General features: G+C 39.9%; 1 protein-coding gene across 5 annotated transcripts in view; it reads right to left on the bottom strand.

Annotated features, from left to right (window-relative positions):
- FLT1 (fms related receptor tyrosine kinase 1) overlaps positions 1-20974 on the bottom strand; it is a 142004-nt gene that overhangs the window by 119626 nt on the left and 1404 nt on the right. For 4 of the 5 annotated variants that reach the window (XM_081909316.1, XM_081909315.1, XM_081909312.1 and 1 more), the window contains exons 2-3: positions 20303-20406; positions 5607-5769 (exon numbers count right to left, since the gene is read on the bottom strand). The gene's annotated coding sequence lies outside the window, so the exon portion shown is untranslated. The remainder of the gene's footprint in view (positions 1-5606; positions 5770-20302; positions 20407-20974) is intronic. The other variant, XM_081909314.1, reaches the window with a different exon arrangement.

Here is a 20974-nt window from a genome sequence, read left to right as displayed (position 1 = left end):
GTTTACATTCAAACCAGGTCAATGTGTGTTTACCCTTTGCCAAAAGATTGAAATATGCCCGTTTGCATATTTCATCTGTATGATGAATTTCCAGTATATGTGGCTCATTAACTACTTAGTAGAAGTGACATTCAGCCACTCAGACTGAAAAATAGTAATAGTAATATTTGTATTTGATTTGTTATATTATTAGTTATTAGTTTTAGTTGTGTTGTTCCATTTAAAATTACAATAAAATTGTAAAATGAAGAAATAAGCCCATGTGTTCATGCAGAAAACAACAAAGCATTTTTTCACCCAAATACTGTTATGTTCATAAAGTGAGGAGTGGGGAGTTAACTGCAGACAATCCTTGTTTTGCACAGGGGTTATGTTCCAGGCCTCTGCACATGTTGGCAGAGCACAAGTAAGCCCACCCCACCCCTTTTTGTGACATCTTTATGATGTTTTGGGGCTACTTCCGGGTTTGGCACTGTGCATGTGTGCACGATCACACATCATTTGGACACGCCTAAATCAGCCTTGCCTGTACTACAAAAGTAATACTGGCTCATTATAGAAATCTCTGGTTTTTGAAAATAGTTGCTTAGAATCTGCTATTAAGTTAGTTATCCACATATTAATATGATTTTATACTGGAAACTGAAATATCTATTTTAAACTTGCTGTTCCTTTCCCAATGTTTCACTTCCTTTGAAAATATAAAGCAGAATCTTATGATGACAGGAAGAGTTTAACTTCTTATTGTGCATTCAGTTCACAGTGGGAAGTAGAACTGTACTTTAATAAAGCAATCACGTTGTTTCCACCAACTGAGTCAGAAAGTCCCTTGTGTTTTCCAAGCCCAGGAAACCAAGATCCAGCAGATCATTATCCAAGACAGAAATGAGAGGGGTGTCTACTGACTTTTTCAGTTTTAGTCTGGTTTTTCTCCAAGCTTACATGACCTTTTATGGAGGAACAAAACTCTGCTCAGAGGGATAAAGATAAAATCAATCGTAATGACATCACAATGAATAGTGGGGGGAAATATTTCTCCTATGGTGGCCATGTGTCCCACATTAACAGAGGACATTCCTCCATTTGAATGGTTTTCAGAGGACAGTTGTTTATTTGAAGGTGTCCTTTGTTCGTTTGTTTGTTTGACTGGCTGTCTGCTCCAAGTCCAGTTTAACAATAAAGTACCCTAAGAAGCAAGAGCAAGGGCCTGAAGTTGTCCACCAGTTGTTAGAACCTAGATAGCAAGCTTAAGTAGGAAATTGTAATGGCTGAAGTAGTCCTTCAACACAGTTATATAGTGATAAATAAGCAAAGTCCTTCTTCCATGTACATTCATATAGGATTAGGTTGTTAGATATACTTTCTTCAAATCACTGCCCTCAATGGTAAAATAGTAAAGTATTTTCAGAAAAAATAGGATATAAAATGAATGCTGATGCTGCTTCCCGTTCCTTTTCCAGAATCAGAAAGCCAGGTTTCCCGGGGTGTGTCCTGATTAGCAATAAAAAGGGAAAAGCGTGATCCAAGTTAATTTTCCAGCCCTAAAAGGAAATGGTGTTTCCTGTATTATACAAAACTGGTGCCAATAAGACTGACACAAGAATCTATTGTCTTTTTAACAAAGCTATGGTAAGAAATGATGCCTGTGAAAATAGGCCACTGCAGGCAACAAGGAACTTTTTAGAGTGTGAGAGATTGAGTGAGTGTGCGTGCGTGCACATGCACATGCACACAAGTTCCAAGGATCAAAAGTGGAGAATACACCTTAATCCTGAGTAGCCAATGTGGTGTCTTTCAGATATTGTTGGGATTACAACTCCTATCATCCTTGACCACTGGCTATGCCAGTTGGGGCTGATGAGAGTTGTAGACCAACATTATCTGGAGAGGATAATCTGCCCTAGTCTAAAGCTGAAGCGGCCACTAATATAGTCATACAGTGGACGCTTGGGTTGCCAACATGATCTGTGCGGGAGGCACGTTCGCAACCCGCATCATTTGCAACCTGCAGCACCATGTCTGCGCACACGCGAGTCGCGATTCGACACTTCTGTGCATGCGCTGAAACCCAGAAGTAACCTGTTCCGGTACTTCCGGGTTTGGCGTGGTACGCAACCCGAAAACGCGCAACCTGAAGCATCTGTAACCTGAGGTATGACTGTACTCCCAATGCTCTAAAATAAACATTAACAGTACAATCTCATACATACCTGCTCAGAAATACATAAACCTATAAAGTTCTGAAACATACTCCCAGGTAAGTGCATACAGGCACCTCCCTGCTTGTGCAGGATCAGCATGCATACACCCACTCTTTTTGACGCTGAAAGGGTGTGGGGCAGGAGCAGAGCAGAGCAGGGGTGGAATGGGACAGAGTAGTGGTGGAATGGGACAGAACGGGACTGCAACCCAATTTCACCTTTAGGGTTTGACTTCACTGTCTAAAAACCATTTCCTACATTGTAAGTGAAAAAATAACAGTTGGTTCTCTGATAAATGTACCTACATGTTTCCAAACACCTGTAAAATTCACACTTTAGGTGAACATAATAGGCCAGATTCAAGGAATGGGTATCATCAGCAGAAGCCTACATAAAGACCTCTGCTGGAGCAACAGTGATCCCCGCAATGCTACCCGCACATGCCCCCTCCCTGCTGGTTTGGGGGGGATCAGAACAACCTACAGAACAGTGTGCTGTGAAGGAGAGGGAGGATTGAAATGCTTGCACTGACAGACCCAGTGCTTGCCAGCTGTGAAAAAGGCAAATTCCACGCTAGGGATCATTAGGAAAGGAATTGAAAATGAACTATTGATATCATAATGCCACTATACAACTCTACGGTGCAAACACATTTGGAAACCTGTGTACAGTACTGGTCACCTCGCCTCAAAAAAGATATTGTAGAAGTGGAAAAAAGTTCAGAAAAGGGCAACCAAAATGATCAAGAGGATGGAGTGCCTCCCCTGTGCAGAAAGGCTGCAGTGTTTGGGACTTTATAGTTTAGACTAGAAAAGGTGAGTAAGAGGCAACATGATATAAGTTTACAAAATTATGCACGGCATGAAGTGGATAGAGAAAGCTCTTCTCTATCTAGTTTAACATTAGAACTCATGGATATTCAAGAAGCAGAAAGTTGGAAAATTCAGGACAGACAAAAGAAAGAACTTCTTCACTCACTGCAAAGTTAAAGTATGGAACTTGCTCCCATAGGAGGCAGTGATGGCCAATAACTTAGATGGCTTTAAAAGATGACTGTATAAATTCATGGCAAAGACCACCATTGGCTACTAGACACTATGGGTACTCTCTGTCTCCACAGCTGGAGGCAGGAATGCTTCCAAATAACAGTTGCTGGAGACCATGAAGGGGAGAGAGCTCTTGCGCTCAGATCCTGCTTGAGGGTTTCGCACAGGCATCTGGGTTTTTTTCCTGCTGCTGCTGCTGCTGCATCACACTGCTGACTCATGTCTAAGACCCCTTGATCCTTTTCACATGTACTACTGGCAAGCCAGGTGTCTCCCATCTTATACTGGTGCAGCTGGTTCTTCCTGTCTAAGTGTAGAACCTTACATTTGTCCCCACTGAAATTCATTTTGTTAGCTTGTGCTATCTGCATATTTGATTAGCATTCCCTCAACTCCTTAATCCAAGTCGTTTATAAAGACACTGAAAAACAACAGATCCAGGGCATAATTCTGTTGCACTCCACATTTCACTTTTTTCCAAGATAACAAGGAGCCATTAGTGAATTACTTAATAATGCTAATGGATTGTTTTAAACATGTGCCAAAAACAAAGATGTAGCCCTGAGCTGCTCAAACATGGCATTAAGGCTGCTGATTTTATTATTATTATTATTATTATTATTATTATTATTATTATTATTATTATTATTATTTCTATGCTGCTTTATATTTTAAAGAAAAAATATCCTAGCAGTTTATAACACATTAAAACATCATATAAAACAATCCAAAATAAGACAAATTCAGGCTTCAAGGAAAATATTCCAGATCCTTTTCTAAGTGACATTTTGCTTTCCCCATATTTATTTGCCTACTTAATTTACATAGCTACCCCATATCAGAATAACTCTAGGAAGCTAGATCAGGGCCCAAAACCCCACTCAGCCACAAAGGCCACCGGGCTACCCTGGGCCAGTCACAGGCTCTTAACCTACCTCACAGGGTTGCCGCAGGCACCAATGGAGGGGGTGAACCATGTACTCCTTGGAGAAAAAGATGGGATATAAATGCACTGAATAAGCTCTTCTGCTCACCAGCTTAAGAAAGATGGAGACAGTCTTAAAGAAAATCTCCTATCTATATTCATAGATCTAGATCATTCCCTGAAACAGAACTCCATAAGAAATCAAAACTGACTATGATAACAACCCATACAAAAAAAAAGGTGAAATGGCAAATAAGTAAGCAAGTAACAACACCTTTGGGTACAATTCACCATTTGATGCATGGAACATACCATTTTGAACACAACAACAATCACTCATTGTGGGTAACTGGTATATTCTAAGTTTGGTACAAAGGGAATCTTGGTGTTCTAGTACAATGTTTTAAGGCTAATAATATAATAAATAAGTTTACAATATCATAGTAAAAAAATAATGCATGTTTCTAAGCTCCACATCCATGTAATTAAAAAAAATGCAACATATTACCTAATCATTTTTTGTTATATGAGTTTACAGCTGGAATATGCTAATTAAGGCAATTTAACTGCTTGATTCATTGTGCACACCCTTATTTACTGTGTTATTATAATTTGCAAGCCGTTGTTATATTAACAATAGTTTTAGAAATTTAATGTTGTTTGTTGTATCTTGTGTTTGCTGGCCAATCTACAAGTAAACTATTATTTTCGTCTCTTATTTCCAAAATGCAATGCAACATGACCCTGGCAGATCAGGTGGGGAGAAGAATTGCAGTTTCTCGGAACTGACAAGAACATTGTGTTAACTAAGTAGATTATTTGCTGGAAATGGTAAACATGGTACAGTTCAGAATTGGGAAAAATGTTGAATGCAGCAGAAATTAGGAATTTCATTCCTACAAAAAATACCACTGGGCCACTGAGATTGCACCATGCTAGTGAAGAGGTGTGGGATGATGAGTGGGTGCATTAAGTCCCTCTTCATGATACAGACACATTTTTTTAAAAATGAAGCGAAACTTCAGCCTCTGTTATAGTGAGTCATGAAGCATGTGGCATTTTTGTGGGCATGATGCAAAGAAAAACTGAGAAAAAGACATGCAGTTTCTCCCTCTCTAACGCAACCCCATCTGTGTTTTCTTTTTAAATGGTGCAATATAAGATTTACTTTAAAGCTTATGATCAGTACAGTTGGTGGAGGAGGAAAGCATAGGAGGCAGAGGAAAGATTTGTCAAGATGCTGTAGCCATGAGGCAAATGTCTATGCCAATAATGCAATTATATATGTATGTATTTATTTACTGTATGTATTTATTTACCATCCTTCGTCCCAGGATCACAGGGCGGTTTAAAATATAAAAACACAAAAATACACAACATAGTAACCAAAACAATAACATTCCCTGGCGCCTAAAGATATGCCTGCAAGATGACCTTATGGTAGCAATATCTAGCTGAATCGTTCTGGAAATCTCCCTCATTTCACCACAACATATGTAACTTCTTGCCTGATAAAGAGTTCTAGAGAACTTGGAAGCTTGTCATATCTTGGGGACTTTTTGGTTGCTCCTAATAATGAATTACCCAACAGCAGAATCTAGAAGAAACAGATGTTGTAGAGTTAGCCAGGCTGTACAGACGTAGATCTGAACGGCATCTGGATATATAAGTCACTTTAAGCTTTCTAAAGGAAGATATATGTGGCAACCAGATCATTCTTTGCTTTCATTTATTCTGCCCATAAGCAATGGATCTAAACTTTATGAAGGCACTTTGTAGTACAGTGGTACCTCAGGTTACATACGCTTCAGGTTACATACGCTTCAGGTTACAGACTCCGCTAACCCAGAAATAGTACCTCGGGTTAAGAACTTTGCTTCAGGATGAGAACAGAAATTGTGCTCCGGCGGCACAGCAGCAGCAGGAGGCCCCATTAGCTAAAGTGGTGCTTCAGGTTAAGAACAGTTTCAGGTTAAGCACGAGGTACCACTGTATGTAAAAAAGGTTTACTTTAAAGTATTCTACTTTTTGCATTAGTAGAAAAATTTAAAAATACAGTAGGTGCAGAACTGGTAATGAATGTGATGTCATGGATACAACAGTGAAATCAAGAAGTGGAACCACATAAATTAAAACAAAGAACAGTAGAGTGGTACCTCTGGATGCGAACGGGATCCGTTCCGGACCCCCGTTCGCACCCTAAAGCGAACACAACCTGCATCTGCAGGTCGCGATTCGCCACTTCCACACATGCATGTGACGTCATTTTGAGCGTTTGCGCATGCGCGCTCCGTTACTTCCGGGTCGCCACAGAGTGCAACCCGAAAATACTCATCCCGAAGCTACTTCATCCCGAGGTATGTATTTAGACTTGCAACTCCTATTTTAAGGCAGGAGTGCTACATTGGTTTCCTGATGCTGAGAGAAATATCTTTCCCCCACTGGTGGAGGAAGAGGAGTGTGGGGGGAGCCCTCTGCCCCCGGCAGCGCATCCCAGTGGGGTTCCATCATGGCTGCTCCCCCGCCCGCGCTGGGCGCCCCGCCCCCACAGGCGGTGCGCTATGCCCCTGCGGGCAGCACGCACTCCAGCCCCGCCCCTGCCTGCACTCCACCCCCCTGGTGGCGGAGCATGAAGTTCCGCCACTGCTTCACCCTTCAGAACCTTCCACTTCACTATGTTCTACATCTGAGTTCTACCTCATCTCACTGTTGTTGTAAATTCATGGGAATATGTCAAGCATTTTATTGGTACATCATAAATAGTTAGGACTGTAAAGTCACAGTGCCCGGCAATATAACAAAGATACTGCACTGTATGCATGTTGCAGCAGCGGATCATTATTAATTTGGGTCTTTATGGGTCTTGAGAATTTTGATATACTGTTTCAAATACGTTTCAAAGCTTTCAGAACCATGTAATAATAGATTATACCCTTTCTGAGAATACCGGTACTTGTTTAAATAGTTCTATTGGACAACAGTTCTCAAATCATAGAGTTCTCTTCTCATTGCTGAAGTAGAGAACCACCAAAAACATTGCCTAGTTTGGGCTTGTAGAAAGGATTGGCCATTTTATCTAGATTATTCTGATTAATTCTCTGACAAAACCCTATGCTCTCTTCATAGTCCAACATGTCTAGAAGAAATCTAACCCTAACTCACATACCCCTTTTAGGGAGATGCTAAAGATGGAAGTCTGTAAAATATGAGTAACATTAGACTGGAAGATTAAGCTTGCAGTCCTATACCTATTGACCTAACATAAAGTTCCACTAAACTCAGTGGGACTCTTCTAACATGGTGGGAACTTTGCTGCCTTCCCAGCTGCCCACACTATTGGCAGGTACAGCTGTCGTCTCAGCAGTGACAGAGCCCACTGCACAACCTGGAGGAGAGACACCTTTGCCTGTTATACTAGGCAATCACTGTTTCTTTAAAAGTATTATCTGGGTATTGGTGAAGATGTGTCAGTGAATATTGATGTGAATGGTTAGACACCCCTCAGCAAGTCTACATTTTCCTTCTTTCACATGCAAAATACCCTTAAACAAAGATTAGATCATTTAAAGTATTCTCTCACATTGGTTTTCTTAAAAAAAAATCACCAGAGTCAAAACAAAAACACTGACCATATGTGTTTCAGGATGTGAGCTGAGAAATGAGAATAAAGAAATGTGCAGTCTTGCACAACTTAACAGTGGTTTGCCTCAGCATGCTCTTTAAAAACAGTGGGATATCTAGTCTCAGCTTTTATCCAATAACATTTAGAAGATACCCCAAACACCCTTCCAGTAGACCTCAAAGAATCCGCAGGAGACTAATAGTTGGCTCTATATTTCCCCAAAAAACAGCACTGTCTTATTGAAGAAGAAAGGATGATAGCATTATGTAGTTTACTTTGGCTTTTTAGTGTAGCTTTTTAGTATGGGAAAGAACAAAATAGAAGTGACCCATGCACGTTGATGTACAGAGAAGTATTATTTAAACATATTGTTTTAAAATGAGGACACATTTACTGCCCTGTCTTGTTCTCTGTAATATAAGCAGAGATTTGCACCCTAAAAGCTCAAGATGCCCAGTCCTTCATTTATCTAATTTCCCACATCCACCTTAATATACATCTTCTGCTACACATGTGTCCATGTTAGAAGAACAAGGCTCCACAGATATACTCTTCTGTAACTACTACATGCCATATACAGTGGTACCTTGGTTTATGAACTTAATCTGTTCCGGAAGTCCGTTCTTAAACCAAAGCATTCTTAAACCAAGGTGTGCTTTCCCATAGCAGCAGGGGACTCAATTTACAAATGGAACACACTCAACAGGAAGCAGGGGGGAAACAAACAAACAAACAAAAACAACAGGAAGTGAAACATGTTCTTATTCCAAGGCAAAGTTCACAAACAAAAACACCTACTTCTGGGTTTGCAGAGTTCTTAATCCAAATTGTTCATGAACTAAGCTGTTCTTAAACCAAGGTAATAATGTCTGAAAAGCAATAAATCTCCTACCTGGGTAGAAACTGTAAAATATTTTTCATTTGTAAAAAAACTGATGGCATTTGTCATGAAGGTTTTATCTTCTATTTATCACATTCATGTCACTTGTGCTCACTCTTCTTCAGGCTCTATCAATTCTTATCTGTCCTCAATAGGACTTGTAACTTGTTTGCTTCATTATCCCTTCTTTTGGCTAAATCACTCCCCTTAAATGCACCAGAATGAAACCATCTTTACTCATGAATGCTGCATAACCTCCATATTCAACAGCATCTATCTATCAGAGAAATCATACATGTTTTCTGAGACCAGGATGTAAGTTGCACTGTGTTCAATAAGGCTTAAACTAATACACTTGTTTAGGATCCATGCCTAAACCCTTTTTCTTAAAGTAAGAGGCACACCTGTAGGCTCCGTGTCCCACATTTTGATCAAAAGACAAAACCACATTTTTTTTCTAGTAATTATGGCATAGTGTCTGGAACTCTGTGTACTACATTTCATATTTTTATCTCTTATGGAAGTATCCCAGTTTTAACATCCCCTCCAATAAATGAGTCAGCAAGAATCGAGTGTCTGTATAACTATGATTATTTCTAAACTGCAATTCATTTAGTTTAGTTATTAGAATACTTCAAAATATACAATAGTTTTGAACTTTAAAAGTTTTAAATATTTGAATCTGTGTTTCTTTCATTGCTGTTAAAGCCTTTGGCTCAGGTACATTAAGGTATCTGGAATCATTTTGGAAATCAGGAATGAAACCTACAAAAATTATAAGCAACCACATTATTAGTTAATGTCTCTTAAATTGCTGTCATTGAATTATTAAATGTTACTTGTTAGTGAAAGTTACTAGTCAAAATTATTTTAAAAACATTTTCACAATGAAAATAAGTATCTGAATAATTAAAACAGGTTGTGTGAATTTGAAGCAAATGGGCATTTACTAAGGGTATACATTGGCTTTGGGTGTACCACAAATTATGAGGCAAATTAGGGTGATTTGAGGGAAATTACCATGTTCCCAAGTCAGATTGCAAAGTGTCTTGAGGCAGATGAAGGACTCCTTAAGCTTCTGAGTAGTTCTGTGGCTTATGCTTCTAAAGAAAAAACCCATGTCTGTTTTTTCCTCATGAGAAATGAAATCAAGCTGATTTGGGAAACACCCTGAGAAAATGAGTAATCTTTTGTTTCGACAGACAGATCCAGCTGTTAAATCACAATACAGTGGTACCTCGGGTTACAGACACTTCAGGTTACAGACTCCGCTAACCCAGAAATAGAACCTCGGGTTAAGAACTTTGCTTCAGGATGAGAACAGAAATCGTGTGCCAGCGGCGTGGCAGGCCCCATTAGCTAAAGTGGTACCTCAGGTTAAGAACAGTTTTAGGTTAAGAACGGACCTCCAGAACGAATTAAGTTCTTAACCTGAGGTACCACTGTAATTATTTTCCCAGGGCACTTATAGTGATCTGAGGGAGGAATGAAAAACTTACCTGGCTACATGTCTGTTTCTATGCAAATTCATGAAGAAGTCTCCATTGTATCTCCAAAAATCTATGGAGAGGGGGAACAGAAGCCCACCCCATAGCAACAAGCCTTGGTGGTAAAAGAGTCATTGCCAAGGAGTGACATTTCCTCTACCCCATGTATCTAAAGGATATGATTCTTATTGTACCCCACCCCAAAATGATAAAGTCTGCCCTTCGGGGAGAACAATTGAAGCTAACGGTCTGAAATTTGGCAAGCTTCATTTCCTCAGAAGAGGTGGCCATGCCTGAACATTGTACCCAATTCTGGCAGAAAAATCAAATTGTTACAGACTTTTCCTTCATTGTACACTGCTTCGAATATATTTGTTGGGAAATAGTTTATAAATTGTTAAATAAATAAATAATCAAACTTTATAAATTGCCCTGCATAAAAGCCCCTTGATATATCTGCCTATAATCTGGCCAACTTAATCTACCCTGGAGGGATTTCTGAGCCTGGAAAATGCATGTGCTTCATCCAAAATAGAGGAAGTTATAACCAGTTTTAGATTTGCCAGTATTATGCTCCAGAAACACAGACTGGAGAAAGCAGACAGTACTCAGAAACAGATTGGGATTCTTAAAAGTGCACATATAGAGGTTGAACATGAATATTGGGAGCATTTACTATATTTTATATAAAAAATTGAAAACACAAACAATTTTACTAATTGACAGAAAATACTGAGACAAAATGTAAGACAACTGTCTAAGGAGAATAAGAGATTAGCACATTAGTCTTACATATTTAGCACAGTATGAGCCTGACTTAGCTTAAGAAAAAAATGAGCTGCTGGTTTCCATGTAATTAAGAATGAATATTGAAAATAAACAATGAATGTGTATCTTCAAAACCTTTGCAGTTGTCAGATGCTTTGAAGGTGATCCAGGGTAGAAAGCCAGCAATGACTGTGTGGGACTGGATGAGATTGCACTGGCAGAGATGAATGGAAAACTAGGAAAAGATCCACTGCTAATGTGAATTTCAAGTTTTCTTTTCAGCCTAACACCAGATGTAAAGAATTTAAAGTACATTACGACAAAAAAATGCAACAACATTGCCAGACAGGTAGTGGATTCAGTATCTACGAATTATGTTGTCTTAACAGTCCCTGAGCATCAGGCTGCATAACAGAGCCAATGTGTGCATTTCTGACCTTTATAGGCAATAAATATATTACTGCATTTTATTTTATTTTCTACAATATGAAAAAACATAACAGTTCAATGAAATTAATTTCATTAAGGCCCCAAAAGGTCTTCATACTTTGTGTTACCAGGGTGCTCATTTGAGGAAGACTCATGGTTCAGGCTTAGGTAAGGCACGACACCCACATATTGTTACTATTTTGCATATCATCTTGTTTAATGCATTGTTCCCCAGGACCTCAGTTATATATATATATTCCTTCATGGTCAAACTAAACAGGACACATCTTTTTCTTTTGCTGAAAGAGAATCAAGAAAGATGACATTTAAATCAGGGCTGTGGCCCTGGAGGGAGATCTAATTCTTTCTGCCCACCTTTTCTGCAACCCTGACTGAAGGTGTTACGAGGAAAACATAATATGAGTGCTTTATGTTTCCCACCATAAGGAGAACAGCAGCTTTACAAGGGCAATTAAGATTAGGCCATGTGCAGGTTGGGAGAGAAGGATTAGACCTCTTTCCCCAGCACCAGAGTCCCACAGAGATGTTTTAGCAACAAAACAAACACCAGGGACACAATGCCTCTCCCATGTCATATTTAGTTTGGCCCTAAAATACTGTATTTCATGTACTTTTCTATCTACACATATTCTAGATCTAAATGTTTCTGATCTACAACATTGTTACATTCATAGAATACAATTAAGACCTGTATAATCTAACGTGGTGCTGAAACAGCAGCAGCATTCTCAGCAGGCACAGTTAGCATTGTCAAAGGTCAAGCACACTTAGCCACTGAGCACCCTCTGGTGATCATTTGCAAATATTACACTCCCAGTATTTTGGTTTCAAGGCAGGTGTCTTGGTGGAGTGAACTTCATTTGTTCCTGGTTCCTCTCTGATGCATGGAATCTGCTTTGTGCAAATATGCTGTCTGTGAGGTGTGGCAATAACACAGGTTCCCCGGACGTTTCACCGTCTATTGATCCCTGTGCCACCACTTTATTTCTTGCTGCCCCCACCCAGGCCCTACCTGGTAAAATACGGAGTCCAGTCAGGGTTAAATTGGAACATAAACTTCTGTTTATTTATTGCAGTTTAACAAGCGTGTGGTTTCATAAATGGTTTCAGTCAATTACAAGCATGGGCTGCCTATCCAGACCTATAACTTCCGCTACCTGCTCTCACTCACTAAACTACCCCTCAGATATTTACTTGTCTTCCTAGCTCCTAACTGTTCCTGACTCAGCTTATTTCGCTACACAAACTCAACCTACCCCCAGACTCTATCCCAATTCACTCCCACTCCAACCAACCACCTAACTCCCAACGAACTCCCCCCTTCGCCCCTCCCAGAGCTGGTTTTATAGTCCCTCTGACTCCACCTCCCTGGGTTCTGATTGGGTACCTATTTAACTGTTTTAACTATTTCATCTCCAGCACTCTCATATGTTAACGTCACATGTGGAACCTTGTCTTAAATGAAAGAATTAACTTACAATCATTTACATACGATGTATTAGTCAGACTATGAACACAGGAGATCAGGATTCAAATCCTCACTCAGCCACTAGCTATAACTCACCTTAGCCCAGTTGCTTTCTCTCTATCTAACCTACGTCACCTTATTGTGAGGATACAATGAGTAGTAGATATATACCATTTCTTGAAGGAAGCTTCTTGAAAGAAGGGGTATAAGAAATAAATAAAACTTTTGATTGAAGAAAAAATGAATCCAGACTTAATCATGCTTAGATTAGACTCATTGAAATCAATGGAATTGTTCCACTAATTTCAATGAATCTACCTGAAGCATAAATATGACTAAGGCTGCAACCCCATCTCTACTCTGCAACTGTATTTGAAATACCATTTCCAGTTCTAGCTGCCTCACCTCAAAAAGGATGTTGTAGAATTGAAAAAGGTTTAAAAATGGAAACTAATGATAAAGCGGCTGGAGAAACTCCCCTATGAACAAAGGATGAAGTGTTTGGAACATCTTAAGTTTCAAGAAAAGGTGAGAAAGAGGTAACATGATAGAAGTTTTTAAAAATATGCATAGCACAATGAAAGTGGATTAGTTTTTTTCTTTCTCTTTCATAACACTAGAACTTGTGGACATCCAATGAAGCTGAATGTGGACAATTCAGAACAGACAAAAGGAAGTACTTATTTATGCAATGCATATTTAAACTATAGAATTTGCCCTCACATGAGGCAGCGACGGCAACCAACTTGGATGGCTTTTAAACAGGATTACATGAAACATGTAAATGTTTCATGAACACTAAGCTACCAATGGCTATTAACCACAATGACTATTGTTCTACCACCATTATGCTTCTGAATATCAGTTGCTGTAAACTGCAGGAAAGGAGAGTGGTTGGCCACTGTTAGAACAGGAAGCTGGACTAAATGAGCCACTGGCCTGATCCAGCAGGGCTATTATATTCAGCATTCTTATCTGGGAATATACCACAATGAATTCAATAAAGCTTGCATCTGAGTAGAAATGGTTAGGATTGCATTGCAAATCTGGATCGAATCCAATATAGCAGTAAATGAAGAATAAAGCTGCAAGTTGTTGAATGAGGTAAAAACACCAGAACTGAATAAGATGCTACAGGTAGCATCAATGAATAGTGATTGAATAGATTCAAATTACAAGAAAAGAGATTCCGACTAACCATTAGGAATACCTTTCTGACAGTAAGAGCAGTTTGACAGAGGAATGGACTACCTCAAAAGGTGGTGGAATCTCATTCACTGAAGGTTTATAAACAGAGCATGGATGACCATCTGTCGGGATTCTTTACTTGTGATTCCTGCATTGTAGGGGGTTGGATAGTATGAAATTTGGGGCCCCTTCCAACTCTACAATTCTATGAAAATGTAATTTTTTTAAAAAAGAAAAGACTATATGTTATCACAGACTATGTCATGGAAACTTACTTTTCTCATTATACTGTGAGGTATTCTGACATCATTAACGTTTTATTTAACATTATTATTGGTAACACTAGAATTATCAATATATTGAAAGACGAAAAACCTGGTAACAATAACTAAATGAAACAATCTGGTTTGGCAATATTTTAGCAGTAGCCTTTTTTCACTCCAGTGTTTTTAAAAATACTTTCACCAGTTTCAGGAAAGGGTGGGTTCGAGTAGGGGTTTCCTGAGGCTTTCAGAACACGATTTTAACGTAGCAGTGTGTTAAAAGGGGTCCCCAGAGAGTCTTGTTTTGGAACACACTGACGCCTACACATTATTATCTTTGCTACGTTCTGCAGTGTTGGGTGAAATGTATTTTTAATCGCTAGCAAAACATGCCTGTGTTTATCTAAAATTCAGAAAAGGCTAAATAATTTAAAACAAAATCACTTTTCAAATAATTACATGTACAATGAGCACTGAAACATAAAAGTCTAGTGCAAGTTAACAATAAAGGGTTGGTTAAGGATCAAAGAAAATATGTTTATTTTATTTCATGAATGCAAATAAAAAGTACTTTCGCTTTAACAAGTTCATGAATGGTTGTTGACAAATTCTTGGTATAAGAAATCTTTCCTCAACAGGATAAAGCTTTTTCCCGTAGAGGTTTATATATGTGGAACAGGGTGTTCACTGACATTATAAAAGTATAACTATAATCACAATACATTTTTATTACTATTGTTATGTGACAACAACACCGTGAAGATGATCTCTTTTTATTAGGTTATGTATATTCATAGGTGAAGAACGTAAAAAAACTTGATTATAAGCAGACCTATGGAAATGAATTAACCATTTCTAGATGAATAGCTGTGTTAATCTGTTACAGCAAAAACAAAGCAAAGGGTTTATGACACCAGTTTTATTGAAAATCATGCCCTACATACTTAACAGTTTACTTAAGGTTGTGGTCCTATGTAAATAAGCCTCATTGAACACAGTGGACTTTTATCTTCTGAGTATGCTTTCATAGGACTGAGTGACAAGCAATTTGAAACACTGAATAACAACAATGAATAATAGCAGTATATCCAGAGGGAACCCTAGTCCTCAGCACTGCCCATGACCACTGAATCTCCTTTCATATTGAGCTACTGTCAAAACCAGATAATTCTCCCTGCCCAGTGGCCATTATTTTTGCTGAGATCATATTGTTATTATAAAGATATAGAAAGTAAAGGTAAAGGGACCCCTGACCATTAGGTCCAGTCGTGACCGACTCTGGGGTTGTGGCACTCATCTCGCTTTATTGGCCGAGGGAGCCAGCACCCAGCTTCTGGGTCATGTGGCCAGCATGACTATGCCGCTTCTAGTGAACCAGAGCAGCGCACGGAAACACAGTTCACCTTCCTGCCAGAGCGGTACCTATTTATCTACTTGCACTTTGACGTGCTTTCGAACTGCTAGATGGGCAGGAGCTGGGACAGAGCAACGGGAGCTCACCCCGTCGCAGGGATTTGAACCGCTGACCTTCTGATCGGCAAGTCCTATACTCTGTGGTTTAACCCACAGCGCCACCCACATCCCCGTATTAGTTTCTAACATTAACTAACTAGCAGTTATGGGTGCCCTTGCACCCCCAAACTCCATTATCCTAGATCTGTAACAATAGACATGACCACCCACACGACCCAGGTCTCAATTATGCATTCCAGGTTAATGGGTTGATCTGACACTTAAGTTTCGAATAACAGCTGATTTCCGTTTCCTTGATCTGGCATAAAGCAGCAAGGTGTTGAGAACCAATGGGAAATATGTAGGGCAAGACCCTTGCCAGGGAACCACAAATAGATGAAAGACCAAATTAAGTACGGTATTAGCTGTTATAGATAGATTAAAAAAGGTAAAGGGACCCCTGACCATTAGGTCCAGTCATGACCAACTCCGGGGTTGCGGCGCTCATCTCGCTTTATTGGCCAAGGGAGCCGGCGTACAGCTTAGGATCATGTGGCCAGCATGACTAAGCCGCTTCTGGCGAACCAGAGCAGCGCACAGAAATGCCGTTTACCTTCCCACCGGAGCGGTACCTATTTATGTACTTGCACTTTGACGTGCTTTCAAACTATATATATAGATAGATAGTTATCTATAATTGTAGCTATTTGAAAACACAAGTAAAGCTTCCCTCTGTTATGCTCAAGAAGTCTAAGTTGGCAGTAGCCCCACTCCCAAATGGAGTTTCAAATAGGTGAGTTACTATGCCATAATTTACCTTGGTGTAAATTATATTGGCTTTTGATAGTTTGGATTGATCTGCCCATTGGACTACATTCAATGATGTTTTCTCCCAGACATGTATGCCTACCCTTTTACATAAGAGTAAACCCCACTGAACACGGTGGGGCTTACTCCTGAGTAAACACGAATAGGATTGTTTTCTTAATATATTGTTCTATGCTCTTTAAAGGAAGGATGAGAAATAAATTGTAAATTTCACAGATTGGTTGAAACAAAGGAGCAAACATCTTATTCTATTTATGTCTAGAAGTTTATCCTAGTGTGGAAGTCTGCCTTTAAAGGAAAACCAAATCTTTACTACAAGGCTACATTCCTTTCTGTTATGCAGCCTAAACATGAAGATGATGTCAGTAATGTACGTGTAGTGATGGTGTCCAGTCTATATCCTACAAGAAAAACTTTGAAATGTAAATGTTTCATCTCTATAGTCATTTCCTCATCAACAAACCAAAACACTCAATAAATAAATATATTTAGTGACGAGCCTGATTTTTTTCTAGAAGTTTCACTAAACAGGAACATGCAGTTATTTCTTTTTGTTCATCCTACATCACATCGGTTGAAAAAAAACCCACTTACCTATATCAAATTATAAGAACCTTTGTAGTTACTATTATCTTGAAAAATACAAACTAAAACATATAGACAAAAATGTTAAATTACTTCCTGCTTTGTAGTTGTTTTTCTGGATCCTTCAGACAAATAAAATTGAATGAAGTGTCAAATATTATTAGAACATATTTTTTGATAATATACCATACTGGAGCTGGAGAAAATGTGCCTAGTAGCTATATGGGAAGAAGCACAGCAGCCACAGAAGGGGCAGTGATAGTGGGTGACCCATAATGGCAAAAACACTGGTGTCGCATTGCCTTTCCCAAATCTGTCCTTTGAATACTGACTAGGAGCATGGTGCTAATGGCATCACTTTAAAATTCCCTTTGCAGTAGAGACAGGCCTCATTTTTTCCTTTGCTGCTTTAGCTTCCCACACATTCAGCTCTGGGGCTACTGCCACAATAGCCATATATTCAATTCTGGCTCTTCCTGCAGCAAAGTTGCGTACCCTCACTAGCTAACATCCCTTGTCCTTCCTGGCATACTTATTGAACCAATTTTGTTGTGTAAGCTCTTGTTGGAAAGGACAACCTTTGAAACACATCCTTATGTTGGTAATGAAATTCTTTTTTTTGTCATTTTTAAGACTTTTTTTTTAAAAAAGGTTGTAAACATTTTTGGGATGTATTGTAATTATGTGCGTGTAATAAATTATTTTCATTTATTAAGAGTTTAATTTACTTCTTTACTCCTCCATTGTAATTACATTTGTTTATTTACTCATACAACCACTTTTGTAAAAGCCCACCCTGGACCCACTTGTTTGTGACAACAACCCTGAAGTCGTAAATACCGTATTTTTCGCTCTATAACACGCACCCGACCATAACACGCACATAGTTTTTAGAGGAGGAAAACAAGAAAAAAAATATTCTAAACGAAACAGTGGATGTATGATTTTTGTGGTTCATGCTGTGGCCACAGACATGTGATCGGACAGTGAGTTTGGAGTAGCCCAATGCAAAAATCCTGAGGATCCATGTGGATCCATGCTTTGTAACCACGCTTTTGCACCACTGCGGCCCCAGGCAACAGTGGGTGCATGATTCTTTTGGTGCAAGATGTAGCCATGGACATGCTATGTGATCTGATGGTGAATTTGGGGTGACCCAGTGCAAAAATCCTGAGGATCCATGTGGATCTGTGCTTTGTAACCACGTTTTAAGTGGGGAGAGATGGAAAAGCACTCAAGGGACAAGGAGCACGCGTGGGGTGTGTGGAGAAGGATGCTGCTAATAATACAGAAGAGGGGTTTAAGGGGAGAAGAAGCACGTGTGGGGTGGGTGGAGAAGGATGCTGCTAATAATGAAGAAGAGGGGTATAAGGGGAGAAGGCTCCTCTCCTCTCCCACTTTGCTCCTTTAAAGCAAGCAGGCTCTGCTTTTTTTCCTCCTCCCCGCTCCTCCCCGGCTTAGCAAGCTGAAAAACTTTGCTGCTATGTAACGAGCTGAGTGGGGAGGAGAGAGGGACAGAGAGCCGCTTGCTTTAAAGGAACCAACCGGACAGGAGCCTCTCCTCTCCCGCTTTGCTCCTTTAAAGAAGCAGGCTCTCTGTCCCTCTCTCCTCCCCACTCAGCGGCTCTTCTCCCGCGTTGCTGTTTCAAAGCGAGCCACGGAGGACGGAAGGAAGGGGAACCATGGATCCTCTGCTCACAACTGCAACAGATCCCCCCCGCCACCCGTAGGCATAACACGCAGACATTTCCCCTTACTTTCTGGGAGAAAAAAAGTGAGTGTTATGGTGCAAAAAATACGGCAATCCCTTTTTGGAAGGGTTGCAACACAGCTGTTGCAGGAATTCTTGCATGAAGTCAATTATCTTGACCAATTTCAAACAGGTACCAGTATCTGAAGAAGTGTGCATGCACACGAAAGCTTAAACTGTACCTAGAACAAGCTTAGTTGGTCTCTAAGGTGCTACTGGACTATATATATATATATATATATATATATATATATATGCTTTCGTAGATTTTCACGGGTACAGGAATGCAGGTTTTGGTGTCCTCGGGTGTCTTCCCGTGTAAAAGTTGGGGTGTCTAGGCGACGTTTCGACGAGGTCTCACTCGTCATCTTCAGGCTGGTGCTTTCGGCTTCTTGTTACTGGAACAGAGCAGGATCTCAGTGTTTGAGTTCCTATAAATACTGTTGAGGGGGTGTGGTGTATAGCCTCCAATGTTCTGGGCAGAGAGGAAGTTCCCAGGCTAGGCTGGCTGACACAGGCCACAAAACCACAGCTCGCCCCTATACACGAAGCCAAGCCAGAGCACAACTAAGTGCAGTACAGCCATCTTCTCAGAAAAACTCTTCACAAAGTTCAAGAGGTCAAGACACAAAGACTTTAGCAACTAATCCACACCTAATGACCCACCTAAGTGGTACTCAGGATATCACTCAAGAAATCACTCAAGATATCCCTCAAGTAATTAAGGAACAAAAGAAGAAAAGGCACACTAGCCTGGGAACTTCCTCTCTGCCCAGAACATTGGAGGCTATACACCACACCCCCTCAACAGTATTTATAGGAACTCAAACACTGAGATCCTGCTCTGTTCCAGTAACAAGAAGCCGAAAGCACCAGCCTGAAGATGACGAGTGAGACCTCGTCGAAACGTCGCCTAGACACCCCAACTTTTACACGGGAAGACACCCGAGGACACCAAAACCTGCATATATATATATATATATATATATATAGGCATGTGGGCCTTCCTATTCCTCATGTTCACAATTGAAGGCAATTTAGGTGGTGCAGCAAGTATTAGTGCACATTGATTTAATGAATAAATGAATTTAATCTTTTCAATTTTTTGTGAATAAGCATAGGCATAGCCAGGATTTTTGTTAGTGGAGGGCAGGCTTTTGTTAGGTGGGCAGAACCTCAGATTTGTATTGGTTTTGATTGATTTAAGGGGCAGCTGCCCACTGCCCCCCCTTAGCTACACCCATGTGAATAAAAATTCTTTGCTTTCTTTTTAAAAAAATCTGTCATTAAATAAACTGTTATTAACCAAAAAGAATGAAAACATGCATAAAACAGAAACATACATTCCCCTGATCCACGCAAACTTGTTTGAAAAGGAGCTATACTTACAAGCTGAGTGAGCGTAGCTGAAAGTCAAGCAGATGCCATGAGATCATGGGGAAGAGGTTATTCAATAACTGTTTGAGAATGTGTTCCACTTCCAACTGTGTCCCCTACAAATTTGGAGTATAGAATATTATCAGTCAAACAATCACAAAAGGTTCTGCCACTGGATTCATTTCTCAATTATACAAGAAAGAATGTAAAGGAGATGAAAGGTGAAGAGAGTTACCGTATTTTCCCCTCTATAAGACGCACCAGACCATAAGACCCACCTAGTTTTTGGAGGAGGAAAACAAGAAAAAAAATATTCTGAATCTCAGAAGCCAGAACAGCAAGAGGGATCGCTGTGCAGTGAAAGCAGCAATCCCTCTTGCTGTTCTGGCTTCTGGGATAGCTGCGCAGCCTGCATTCGCTCCATAAGACGCATAAACATTTCCCCTTACTTTTTAGGAGGGAAAAAGCGAGTCTTATAGAGCAAAAAATACGGGAGATTTCTGAACATATTCTAGGAACTATAATCAATAGACATGTCTGGACTTTGAGAGTATTGAATTTAGCTACCCTGTGGACACTGGCAGATTTATAGGTATATGCCATATGTACAAAATTGGAGCCTCGTGGGAGGAGGAAAGGGCAAATGCTTGCGCTGTTGGAGCAATCTGTTTTATCACTATGTTG

The sequence above is a fragment of the Podarcis melisellensis genome (genome assembly GCF_964234715.1).
Source record: "Podarcis melisellensis genome assembly, chromosome: 4".
NCBI classification, from domain to species: domain Eukaryota; kingdom Metazoa; phylum Chordata; class Lepidosauria; order Squamata; family Lacertidae; genus Podarcis; species Podarcis melisellensis.
This window is presented reverse-complemented; position numbering and strand designations above follow the sequence as displayed.